The sequence below is a fragment of the Vigna unguiculata genome, unplaced genomic scaffold (genome assembly GCF_037176805.1).
Source record: "Vigna unguiculata cultivar grain cowpea cultivar isolate G323 ecotype 2 unplaced genomic scaffold, ASM3717680v1 ptg000454l, whole genome shotgun sequence".
NCBI lineage: Eukaryota > Viridiplantae > Streptophyta > Magnoliopsida > Fabales > Fabaceae > Vigna > Vigna unguiculata.
Genome location: NW_028197089.1, coordinates 3,312 through 15,000, shown reverse-complemented (window position 1 = coordinate 15,000; position 11,689 = coordinate 3,312). Strand labels below are relative to the sequence as shown.

The 11,689-nt window shown below is 45.7% G+C and overlaps 1 non-coding gene across 1 annotated transcript; it reads right to left on the bottom strand.

Moving 5' to 3' along the window:
• Positions 1 to 1,291: 1,291 nt before the first annotated feature.
• TRNAG-GCC (transfer RNA glycine (anticodon GCC)) lies at positions 1,292 to 1,363 on the bottom strand. Its single transcript has one exon. It is a non-coding gene; the product is annotated as a tRNA-Gly (tRNA).
• Positions 1,364 to 11,689: the final 10,326 nt, after the last annotated feature.

The following is an 11,689-nucleotide window of genomic DNA, read 5'->3' as shown; positions in this document are numbered from 1 at the left end:
GGGCAAGGAGTGACAGCTAGCGGATCAGAAAGATTTTGATGGAATGTCCTACTCCTGCCCGAGCTTTCCGATCCCCTCTTCTTTTTTTTATTGATAGTTTAGGGACATCTCTTTGTTAGGTAGGGCCTGGGATCACTAATTAGTCGAATGAGCCCATCCCTCTGGCCTATCATTTATTTATGGGTCGATCCGGCTCCTGCATCTCCATGGGGCCCCGTCATACAAGTTGCTAGGAGTCCCTCTAGTCGAATCAATAGAAGTCCCAATAGAAGTTGACTGACCTGGCTCTTCAATCGACGATCTACTGTTCCCTCTTACTTGCAGATGCCCATGCTTTGATTCGCCCTAGCCAGTGATGAATCCCCAGTAAGATCGGAGTCTTTCATTCCTCCTCCCTTCAGTCCAGTTTGAACCCGTCCCAGCAACGAAGACCTTCCTACTGCAAGGTGAGGCTCCGCCCTTCCCCTAGAATCCACTCCGGGCTTTTAGGAATGGGAGCAGCTAGTCCAACTTCCTTCTTGAGCTGCCGAGATATTGAACAACGAACATTTGAGCAAGCTACCTTGCCTCACCCTGAGATGAGAGGGAAGGTCGATTTGACTCGAATCCTGGACCTGATCTTGAATCCTACACCGGTTAATGATGCGATGGGATAAGTTTTTTTTTCATTTTGCTGGCCCGCTCGTCCATGCCCAATCCCAATGGACAAACCTCTGATCCGCCCCTAGCTCTAGAATCCACCCGTCCCAGTCCCTGAAAGCCCTCCTATCCTTGGCCTAGCCCTCTTTCTCAACTCGAGTCTTCAGTTAAGCGGCTTTCATCATTGACGAAGACCTGCGCTAATAAGACAAAGAAGTGGGGAGTCTATGCCTTTTCATAAAACGAAAAGCTTTCAGTCCTTGAATGAATCAGTAACAACGAATTCGTGGAATGAGGGATCAAGAAACGGATAGGGAGGGGGATGGCCTTTCCATTATTGGTGGACCTTCCCTTGAATTGAACCGGTCACGGAGCTCTCAATTGAGTTGTTTAGGTTCTGGAATTCCATGGAGAGTTGGGGGTTTCGGTTCGAAGGTTATCAAATGTGGTGCGGGTTCATCTCTCTCGACCAGTTCAGGTTCAAGGGAAGGGTGATCGAGGGGACCCAGACTTTTTATCTCTTTCTTCTCTATTCTATGGCGGGAGGTTTCTTTCGTATCAAGAGTGTGGTGGGGAGGCCAGGGAAAGACGGATTGGATCGAGAGGCGATGCCTACTCTACTCGTTACCACTAAACGACGGACGAAGCCAAGAGCGGAAGGAGGGACTTGAACCCTCAACCTCAGCCTTGGCAAGGCTATGCTCTACCATTAAGCTATTTCCGCCAGCAACGGTAGTGGCGAAGCACTACTGAGCAATTAACGTATCACTTGATACGGACGACTTCTGTTTTTCCGCCGGACCACACTCTTAACCTCCGATCGAGCTACGAGCACGAGTAGGTAGGCGGGGGGAGGGGCGGCTGCCTTTTCAATCAATCTCCGGCCGCTCAGTGCCGCTATTGGTGCGAGTTGTGTTGTAAGGAGTCTTGGTCTCGAGTCGAGCTGGGGCGTCATTTCATTCTCGTAACGGGAGTGAGTGCACCGCAAGATCAGACAAGTTACTCCCTCGCCTCGCAGCGGTGGCATCTGTCTTTTAAGTTCAGTCATTTCCTAAGACGGCTCCTCTTATTCTACGAGAATCCAAGCAGATCCGGGAGCTGAAACATGAGTGTTTGTCTCTTTTTCAACTTCAACAGGAATGCATCAACAAAACAGCCCTTCCATATAGATCGTCGTGGCATGAACTTTGTCAAAAAATGAATTTCTAGCTAACTCCTCTTCCTATTGATCTTGATTAGTTCCAGCTTGTTGAGAGTTCTCTTTTCTTTCTAGACCGTCTCCTGAAAGACCTGCTTATCCCGCATGTGCTTTCCCCCCACTCATTCAATCACTTGCTTGTGATTGCAGCCATTCCCCGAAAAAGGGAGAGACGAGGGAATCGTCCGCTCCCGTTCATGTGACGAATCGAACATCGTTAGGTCCCGAATTCTGCGAACCACCGGACCTAGACCAAGATCTCCATTACGTCGTACGATATATCGATCCGAAGAACTTTCAGTTGTAAGTCATCCATTCTGCTCCTATCTAAAGTGATGCTAGGCTGCTTCACGCAGGTGCGCTTCGCTCGGCCACATGATGAACATGTTTTAAGCTAAATGTCGAGCGCTTAAGCGGAGCTTGTGGTCACTCGTTCCTCGCTTGTTCCAATCCTAGTAAAGTCAGATCCGATTCTACACTACATACGATATTTCCGGCCCTCACTAGCTCTTCGCTTGGTTGTACAAAGAGCATGCCCGAGGGGGCTACTACGCTCACCGCGCACTTGCATCACCACCTGAGCTTCGCTACCGCTTCGCCCAGCTCCTACGCCTACCACGAATCTTGAATCATCACGTGGCTGCTAAAGCAAGCTAAGCTTCACACGGCCCTGAGGAAGCCAAAAGACAGACCCTCTCACGGCCGAAGGCTCCGCAACACGTTGGAGAACTTTTAGATCCCGCCCTAAAACGCCCATTTTCCTAGAGTTCCGAAGTGATCCTCATTCTCACCGCAGCCTTCTTAAGCCGAAAGAAAGCCGGGCAAGAATCGCATTGGTAGTACGAAGGGGGAGCAGAATCGTATCTGGCAGTGGTTCTTCGGATCGATCACAGATTATCGGCCCCGTCGTTTGGCTTCCACTCCAGTTGACCTCTCTTGTTCTCCCCCCCCCCTTACACAACCGGGTGGAGGACTCATGTAAACTTATTCCTTGAGGTCCCCGTTCAGGAAGGCATTTTGAACATCTAATTGGAACAGAGGCCAATCTCGATTCGCAGCAATAGAGAGCAGGAGACGAACAGACTTCATCTTGGCTACCGGGGCAAAGGCTTCCTCTTAATCTATCCCATATGTTTGAGTAAAGCCTTGACTAGCCTGACCTTTTCCTCCTTTCTCCCACAAAGCTTCCCTTCACAACCAGTCCCATATCCAATTAGTAGAATTCGAGATGGGGAGAGTCAAAATGAGACAAATGCGCATTTCCTATCTGAATCGAGAGGTATCAGATCGAAGTCACATAAGTCATGTATTATAATGAAAGTTATTTCCGGGAGAACAAAGTGGATTTATGAGCAAATTATGGCATGAGAGGACCAATGAGACAGAACACTGTTGGATGCATTCCTTCGCTAGCAGGGCTTCGGCCCATCTCAATGGAAGAGTCTTCGGTCAGTAATCTCGTACTCTCGACCGGCTCGAACCACTACGTTATCCATGTTCCGGCTCATCCTATTCATGTCACCAGAACCTGTAATAAACCATCATTTCAAACCATCCTGTTACAGGGAATCTTTGGATATCAGTTCGAGGGGAGCCCCGGGGAATTTGATCAAACAAAGTCTGTGATCGGAGGAAGGAATAGAAAGACCCCTAGTAATCTTAAACAACAAGGACAAACACAAGGTACAGAGACAGAGAGAGAGGCGCGACAGCCGCAAGGCACTTTTGCTTTGCTTTGATTTGATTGTATCGGGAGATGGGCTTGCGTATTAGTTGGGTTTGCTTCTACCGAGGCAATGTTCCGGAAATGAGGTTTATCTAAAAGAGCAACCGGCTGAGCACGAGGTCCCACATTGTCTCCATCAGCGGCTAGGAAAAAGTCTTTGACTCTTCTTCTAGTTAACCACTGCTTTAGACTATTCCTACTATTCATAGTTCTCAATCTGATCTCGTCCAAGTCTTTTTTTTATAGTATTGTCTTATTAAGTATATAAAGAAAGAAGAAAGTCAAGCTTTCGGGAAAGGAGTGAATTATTTGAATACTTCTTCCTCTTTCCCTTCTTCTCAAGCTCTTACTCTTACTGGCGCAGAGAAAGTATTACGGCCAGACGACTTAAACACAGCGCTCTTATCTCCGACCTCCTAGGACCCAAGCAAAGGATTGACTTCGCTAACCTCAGCTTAACCGAAGTCAATATTCTAACAGAACTAGAAAGGGCATACCTTGAATACAGATCAAGATTCACTCATGCACTCTGGAACTTACTTAGGAAAGCTAGCCTTAGCCCAAAAATAAAGGAAGGCAGCCGAAAGCCCTACAAAGAATATCGCTGATGAACAGGCCCATCGGGTGGGTGTTGTCAGTTGAGAAGGAAGTCTTTATTGAATTGATCATAGAAAAAAAAGGATAGAAATGGAATCGGTTGTTTAAGTCGGAAGATCAGATGTTTTGAGCGGAGAATCGGGTTCTGCTAAGCAGAAAAGCCTTCTTTCTCTAATTAATGGGTCGATTCGAAATTGGAATGGAGTTTGAGGCTAGTGGAGCAAGCATGAATAAGAAAAGGAAAAAGCCAAAATGAGTGGAAAGAAATTCAAAGCTAAGCCACCACCACCGAATAGAACCGACGAGGAATATCCTGTCCTTCCCTACCTACTGTATTCAAGCGAACAAGTGTGTTAAGCGAATCACTTTCCGCCGGTGGTACGCACTACATGAAATCAATGCCCAGACCACTATGTGCGTAATCTATATATCTATCCTTATTGATTTCTTTCGCCTATGGAGTGTTAGGGTATTGCGAAGCTTCTCACTGGAATAGACTCGAGATTAAGCACAAGAGACGCTTGGGCCTATTACAGACAGGCTCGCAAGCTTAACACGATGAGAAGGTTCCCCACTTAACCCTAGTTTTCGGGTAGAGTAGTGGTCGCCATGCGCCCATCGGTTATAGCCGCTCGCTAGTTGGGGGCAGGAGACAGCCTTTCAGAGAAGAGAAAGAAGGTCTACTGGCCCGGTACGGTGTGGTTTTGTTGGATTTATCCGTCCGCGTACTTTCACTGGCCTTTTGAATCGATCCTGAAAGACTCCCCAAAAAATAGAAGGTTATCCGCTTCTCCGCTGTTTAAGCTCGAAATCTGAACTTTCACAACCACCAACAGGAAGACAAGTCAGTATGGGATCAAAAAAAGTCTTTTTCTAGTCAAGTTCCAGCTCTAGATAGGGAAGGACGACGAAAAGCACGAGTTTACTTTGAGGTAAAAAAAGCCGACGGTGCCTAATCTCCTCGGATATCATCGGCCATCGTTCTCATCGATGCGATGACCAGACATGTCACACCATCCCTCGCTGCCCTAACTCACCAATCCCTAGCATCTACCAAAGTGGTATCCTCTCACGGAGGCTAGTAAGTAGGCTTTTCTCATATTTGTCACTCTCCACCCAGTCCTCCGATGGAAGGGGTACTATCCAATTGTAAGTAGCTTGATTACTGTCTGGCCTTTATCCCTTGCTCATAAAAAACGGATATGGGAAAGGTTGGTGAAAGTGTAAACTAGTGACCTCGAAAGATAGGTGGGCCATATCCAGTCCAGAATGCATTAGACTAACTGCATTGGTACCGAAACATCTGATCAGGCCGTCTGGGGTATATGATATGACAGGTCGTTGTACTAATGATCGGTAGGTGGGACTGATACCTAACTCGGGTATCTATCCCTGTGGAGGGCCCCCATTCAATGATCAGATATGTCCATGGGATTAGGTATGAAATGGGCCATACCAACTTGTTGCTTGAACAAGTCCTAGTGGTGGGGCTCCTCATATGGTTAGCCTCCCTGACCCGTAGCGTAGATTGTGGAATGGGATTGGGAATCTATTTGAGTATGAACCGAATTTCGGAGGGGGTTCCAATTCATATCCGAGCGTTGGTGCACTTCCCATCTGTTCCCGGGCTTTGACGTAAGGCCTGTAGACCGAGCCTCATATCCCTGACTTCAGAGTCCTACGGTCTTCTTCTCCCTAATTCTCTGTGAGAACGAATCTTAACCCTTGCTTGGTCTTTTTCTTCCTCCTGACTCTCACTTGGAAGCAAGAGATGAAGACGTAAGCCTTCCTTATGATCGATCACCCTTTCCCGCTGGTCCAGTCCGTTTTTCTTTCTTCACTTCCTTCCGCTTAGCCGATAGTGGGAACTCTAAGAATTTGTTGAGTAGGCATCCATGAAAGGTCTTCACTAGGGCTGCCTCTTTTCAGCTCTTTCTTAGGCTCTCTCGAGTGGGTTTGCACTCTGTTATGCTCTGAGTTTATCTTATCTTGGCTTCTTTCTATGGATTCATCCTTGTTCTACGCTCATGCTCTTTCCATGAGGAAGACTTGCCCTTGATGATGGAACAACGGCTACCTCGGTCTCCTATAGCTAAACCATCCTAAAGAGCCAGCCAAAGGACCCGCATGCTCGGATCTTGTATCAGGATTAGCTTCTTTCTATAGGAATATATATCTAATAGGGAGAAGCTCTTGCGGAGATATTGCCAGAAAGGCGGGTGGTGGGAAGGATAGACTATATATATAGTAGATCCGACTTCCTCGACTGAAAGGTGAGCTACGGGGTCCAGGTTAGTTGATCTATTAAGAAGGTGAAAGAGCTTCCCTGGGCTTACAGCTCGTGAAGTGAGTCCGCTTTCTCCTTTATAACCCTTAATGCCTTCTAACGCATTCTACAAATCTTCGACTACCCTACAGTTAACAACAAGGAGAAAGGCAAAGGCTTTGATTCCTGAACCTCCCATTGTGCCATCCTGCTCTCCAAACTACAAAGAGAAGACACTTTCATAGACATCAAGAACAGCAGAGAATATCCGCCTTAATCTTTATATAGGTTGCCCCTCTTCTTCTCTCCTAGCTATCAGAATAGGAATCGCTATTCGTGGAAGAAGGACTCTCTCTTATGGCTTTGCCTGCCGCCTTTCACCCGCTTCTCTAAGGAAAAAGTCTAATGTCATGTTGATGCCATCAGAATCTAAAGGATTGATCGAAAGGCAGTGATTTCGACCTGGAGTGAAGCTTTGGCTTTCGGCGGCTATTAGATACGGATTGACGAGTTGACCTAAACGAGTCAGAACAATTGTTGGAACGAGATTGATCACTGAAGAAATGCTAGCTCCTTCTTCAACTCCTGGCCTGGCAAACTCCGATCAATCACTTCCTTGTCCTCTTCCTACTATGGATGCCCCCTGCTCTTAGAATTCAATTGATCAAACCGTTTGATGACATAGAGACAGAGATTCCTAATATATTATTTATTGCAGCCTATAACAGCTGATTCTCCACTCTTATTGCAAAGACATTCCAACTACCCTATACTATGAGGCGAGGCTCCCCTCAAAGGCTGGAAAAAGAAAAGAAGTTAACTGTCCCGAAGAGGCAGACATATAGCTAACAGCTCCTTGCTTTGACGGGGATATCTAAACAATTTCATTGCCTTTCCTTGTTGCCCATGCGGAATCAGGCTCGCTGAGGAATAAGAAGTCTCGGTATGTCGAAAAGCGGATGCTCGTCCAATCAGTCCAAGCATAGACAGATCCTAGTGCTAGTGTCAGATCCTCCTTTTGATGGTGAATGTCGGAAATGCTGTTGAAAGATGAATCCTCTGCGCACATCCAATTCTTCCTTCTAAGAGGGCATTCTTCGATGCATCCACTTTGCTGTCTTATGCTTATGTTGGCATATTCTAATAAGGATTGCCTTATTCCGGATTCAATAGCAACTGGAAGCCTTTCCTTCTTGCTAAGAGCTTCTTTGCCTACTTCTATTCCTTTTTCATTTCCCATCCTTTCATTTGAATGAAGGAGAGTTTGTCCTAGCCAGTTTCCTCAACTCAAGGTCAGAAAAAAGCGGAAGAAGCGCTGTGCTAGTGAATCGAGAAGTCTTTCACAGTCTTATTTATTGAAGTGAACTTTCAGCAATAGCCGAGTTCATCGAAGGAGCAGAAGAGGGTAGAGGAGGAATCTGTCGCTACTGTAGTTGCTCTTTTGTCTCTATCTGTCGGTCCATTCCGTATTCCCGTTCTCTTAGAAAGAATGGCTCTCTTCCCTTGGCCTCGTTGTCTCTATCGATCTCACAAATCTTTTCTTTCAATCAGGACTAGGAAAGAAACTCAGAGGGTTTATCCCATGGATAGGTTAGTTTAAGGGACCTATTCACAAAAAAAACCTAATCCTTGCCTTTTGAACTCTTAATCAAAGTACAGAGGTGAAATGACTAAGATCTTGGTAAACCAGAAGAAAGAATCCAGTTGTTGAACTGGAGAGGCAGAAAAAATAGGGAAGCTTTCAGATTTTCCTTTCCAGAGAGGGCCAAAGCTAAGATCAATGGCTTGAGACAAGATTCCTAAAGGGAAAGCGGCTTATGCACTCGACTCGAATCGAAGAGAACTTTCTGAGTTTTAAAAAGAACTTTAAAAAATTCGAATCTTCTATATTATTTGCTAGCTTACCGGAGTGGGATATCCGTTACTTGTCTCAGGTGCAGATGAATAATTTTTCTCGAGTTAGGGGTTTGGATTCAATTCCTTCTTCTTTCCCGCCCGGCAAAGGTTGCAGCAGTCGGAAATGAGTTTGAATTAGATGGTGAGGATGCGGAAGAAACTAACCAGAAGAGTATAGGTTTCACGTAATATGCTACAAATCAAAGGATTTCCTAGCCCAAATCAAGCTAATCCCGGAAGTGACTTCAAGGTCTAGAAACAGATCTCTAACTGAACTCCTTCACCCGCTCTTATTTCATTTCTTTTTTCTTTTTCGTCTTTCCCGGTTGGAAACATCACCTATCCATTCCATGACATTGAGAAGCAAGAGGTCGTACCCGTCCAGTCATAAAGAATCTGCAGTTCCAACAGCGGCACTAAGGTAGAAAGTTATAGGTTCACTTTAATTACAAAAAAAGATGGGATTTTCGGCATCAAGACTAGTTCTTTCAGTTGGTAAGGACTAACCGGTTCTGGGTACGGAAACAAGCCTCCTCGACTCAAGCGGGAAAGCCCGCGTATTCTTATTCTAATGTCCATTGGAGCTTATCTTTTCTTCCCGCTATCTGGCTGTTCTGTTTATACGTCTGTTCCTCAGTCTTACTTTCTCATGCCCGGGTATCTTTCTTTTATCCTTTCGACTTCTGTTACAGTAGAGTTGTAATGGCAATTACAAGGTTATGCAGGTCTCCTTCTCATTGAGTAGCCTATACTCTGGAATTTCAGTAGCGAAATCGGCCTTAGCATAGAACGTTTACCGCTTGCCTTACTAATAATCGGGAATCTAAACAGGCAACTATGAGACTAATTTCCCATTGTCCCGAGCAAGTTACTGCGTACCTGAAGTGAGTGTGCCCATCTTGGTCTCCTTTCTTTTTTTCTTTATTCATTCTTGGCTCGTAGGTCACAAGGATAAGGTCAAGCAACTTCTTCCATTTCTTAGAATTGGGCACGGTATCTAAAATAGACCATTGAGCGGATCCCCCGATTCTGGTTTTAGCAGGATCTTTTCTTGACACCGAAAGTACATCTTTGGGAAGACCATCAGTCAGGAATGTTGGGCATCTCGGCAAATCCACATAACATATTAGGCAATGCTCCTTTCCTGAAAGCGATCGGACGGGTAGTTTAAGAAGAGCGAGAGGAAGGCCAGTACTCAAACATAAAGCTTTTACGCAGATCGGTAAACAAGAAGGCTTTGATGCGGGGATTCCCTTGTTAGAGTCAAGCAGGAGAGGAATACGGTTCATATGGTTATTCCGCATCCCATACCGGTAATTCCTTATCCTAAAGGGATTTATGTACTTCCTTTTGGATGATTCATTTCATTAGTGGGAATAGTCCTTGTCTCTAACTCACTAGAGGCTAGGGTAATAAAGAGAAGAGGCCTTTTTTTGTTGCGTTGTGGTGATTTTCTTTATCCTTCTGTTTGGAGTAGTTTAGACTGGTCTAGAACTATGTCGGAGGTTAGCCAAGTTTCACACAGTAGTCAGAGTCAGGGGTCTTGGAGCCTTGAATGAGATTCCTTCGCTTCAGATAACTACTAGCTCGATGGAAGCAATTCTCTTGCGGTCTGCACTCTTGTCAATAAAAAAGTATGGGGATGGTGGACTACTTGACTGGGAAAGGCAAGGAGCCAAATATAGTCAAAATATCCCTATACCTATACCTATATCCAATTGTACGGCTTGGCAACTTCTTCATGGCATAGACTGCAAAAATGGAGAGCTTCAAGCCAATATTTAGCAGGTATACCTGCTTGACTTTTAAAATAATAAGGCCGGGGCCCGACTGACCTCTATCAAATGTCGATGCTTACACTCAGCAGTGCGTAAAATAGCCTTCGTGTTGATCCCAAACCCTTTCAATCACCGAGGTAGAAGAAGGGTGCTCTCCTTATGCAATCTCCCAAGTCGAAAAGTATAAGACTCCCGTGCTGGGTTCCTGCTTGATCTAATTTTCTTGTATTTGAGAGACCCGTAGACATAGCACGCAAGGGATCCTCTTATAGGGGAAATTGAAATCCTTATCGACCCTCAAATAAAAGCTTTCATCGATCTTAGGAGCTTAACCCATCGTCTGGCATCCCAATGATGGGGTTATTCTATCTGTGGGAGCAACTAAGTAAAAAATCATTGAATTGAACCGGGACTCCCTTTGTTATAAAGATATCGTACTCACCCCTTTTTAGTTTAGATAAAGTGAAGCGCGCAAAGAGAACAAAGAAGATGGTGAGAGCGACGTGGGGCGCTCCTCTTTACCCAACATTTGAGAATTCGCAGTATGGTTGAACCCGGGACCTGATCCACAGGCCTTGGAACGACTCTCTCCCTTTTGAGCGCCGGCAGAAGTAGGTAATTAGGTCACCTAAGAACTGAAGTAGGGACTTCAGCAACTTCCTTTGGGGTAACTAATGCCACTCTTGGGTGAGAGACTCCGTAGTAGAGTAGCCCTCTCTCTTCACATAATGACTTTACCCATCTCTTAGTTGCAAGGTGGTGGCATTATCATCAATTAAGCGGTGCTCCAAGGCTGAAGGAGCAAGCAAGGGCTTAAGGATTAAGGCTGCACCGCCCGCTCACTTACCTGCTGAAGAAGAACTAGCAAGACCGTAGGGTGATATCCTTCCTTTGATGCTTGGCTCTGGACAGGGAAGAACCCGGATAAGACTTCAAAGTGAAAGGGCAGTAAGCGATGGTTATTGGTTTTGAGGGTGTGATCGATCTTCCCTTAGTCTGATTCATGGTATTCCGGCATTCCTTCGTTGGATTGAAAGGAAGGTACAAAGAAGGGTTTGTCCATAAGAGGTACGGAAGGAGGAAGAGAGGGGATTTCCTTGTCTTCTATGTATGGCTGGCTCTCCTACCTGGGATCCCAACTATCATCCATATCCGTTTACCCTACCTGCTATCGACAGTCCTTCCACCTCTTACTCACTCTCCGGAGGGAGATGGATGGATCGTGCTAGTGCTATCAAGCCGAAAAATGACTGCTTTCGAGCGGTATTCACGGAAATGAAAAAGATGGAATGGTTGTAAACAGATTCGCTAGTTGGGTCAATTGGCACTCTTTCACTAGTGATTGTAAGCTAGGTGCCCTTAAATGACAGGAGGGGAAGAAGCTCTAACGGAAGCATCCAATCAACCGGGAATCCCACCTTTCAGATTCTACATCTGCTACTGCTGGAGTGGAGAATGAATCTACTACCTGTGCCAGCAAACAAATACTAAAAATAAGAAAAGGCTAGGTGTCCATGCCACCAACCAACTCCTGAAAGAAAAACAAGAGCTTCCCCGGCAAACCACTAGAAGTTACCCATCGAGTCGAG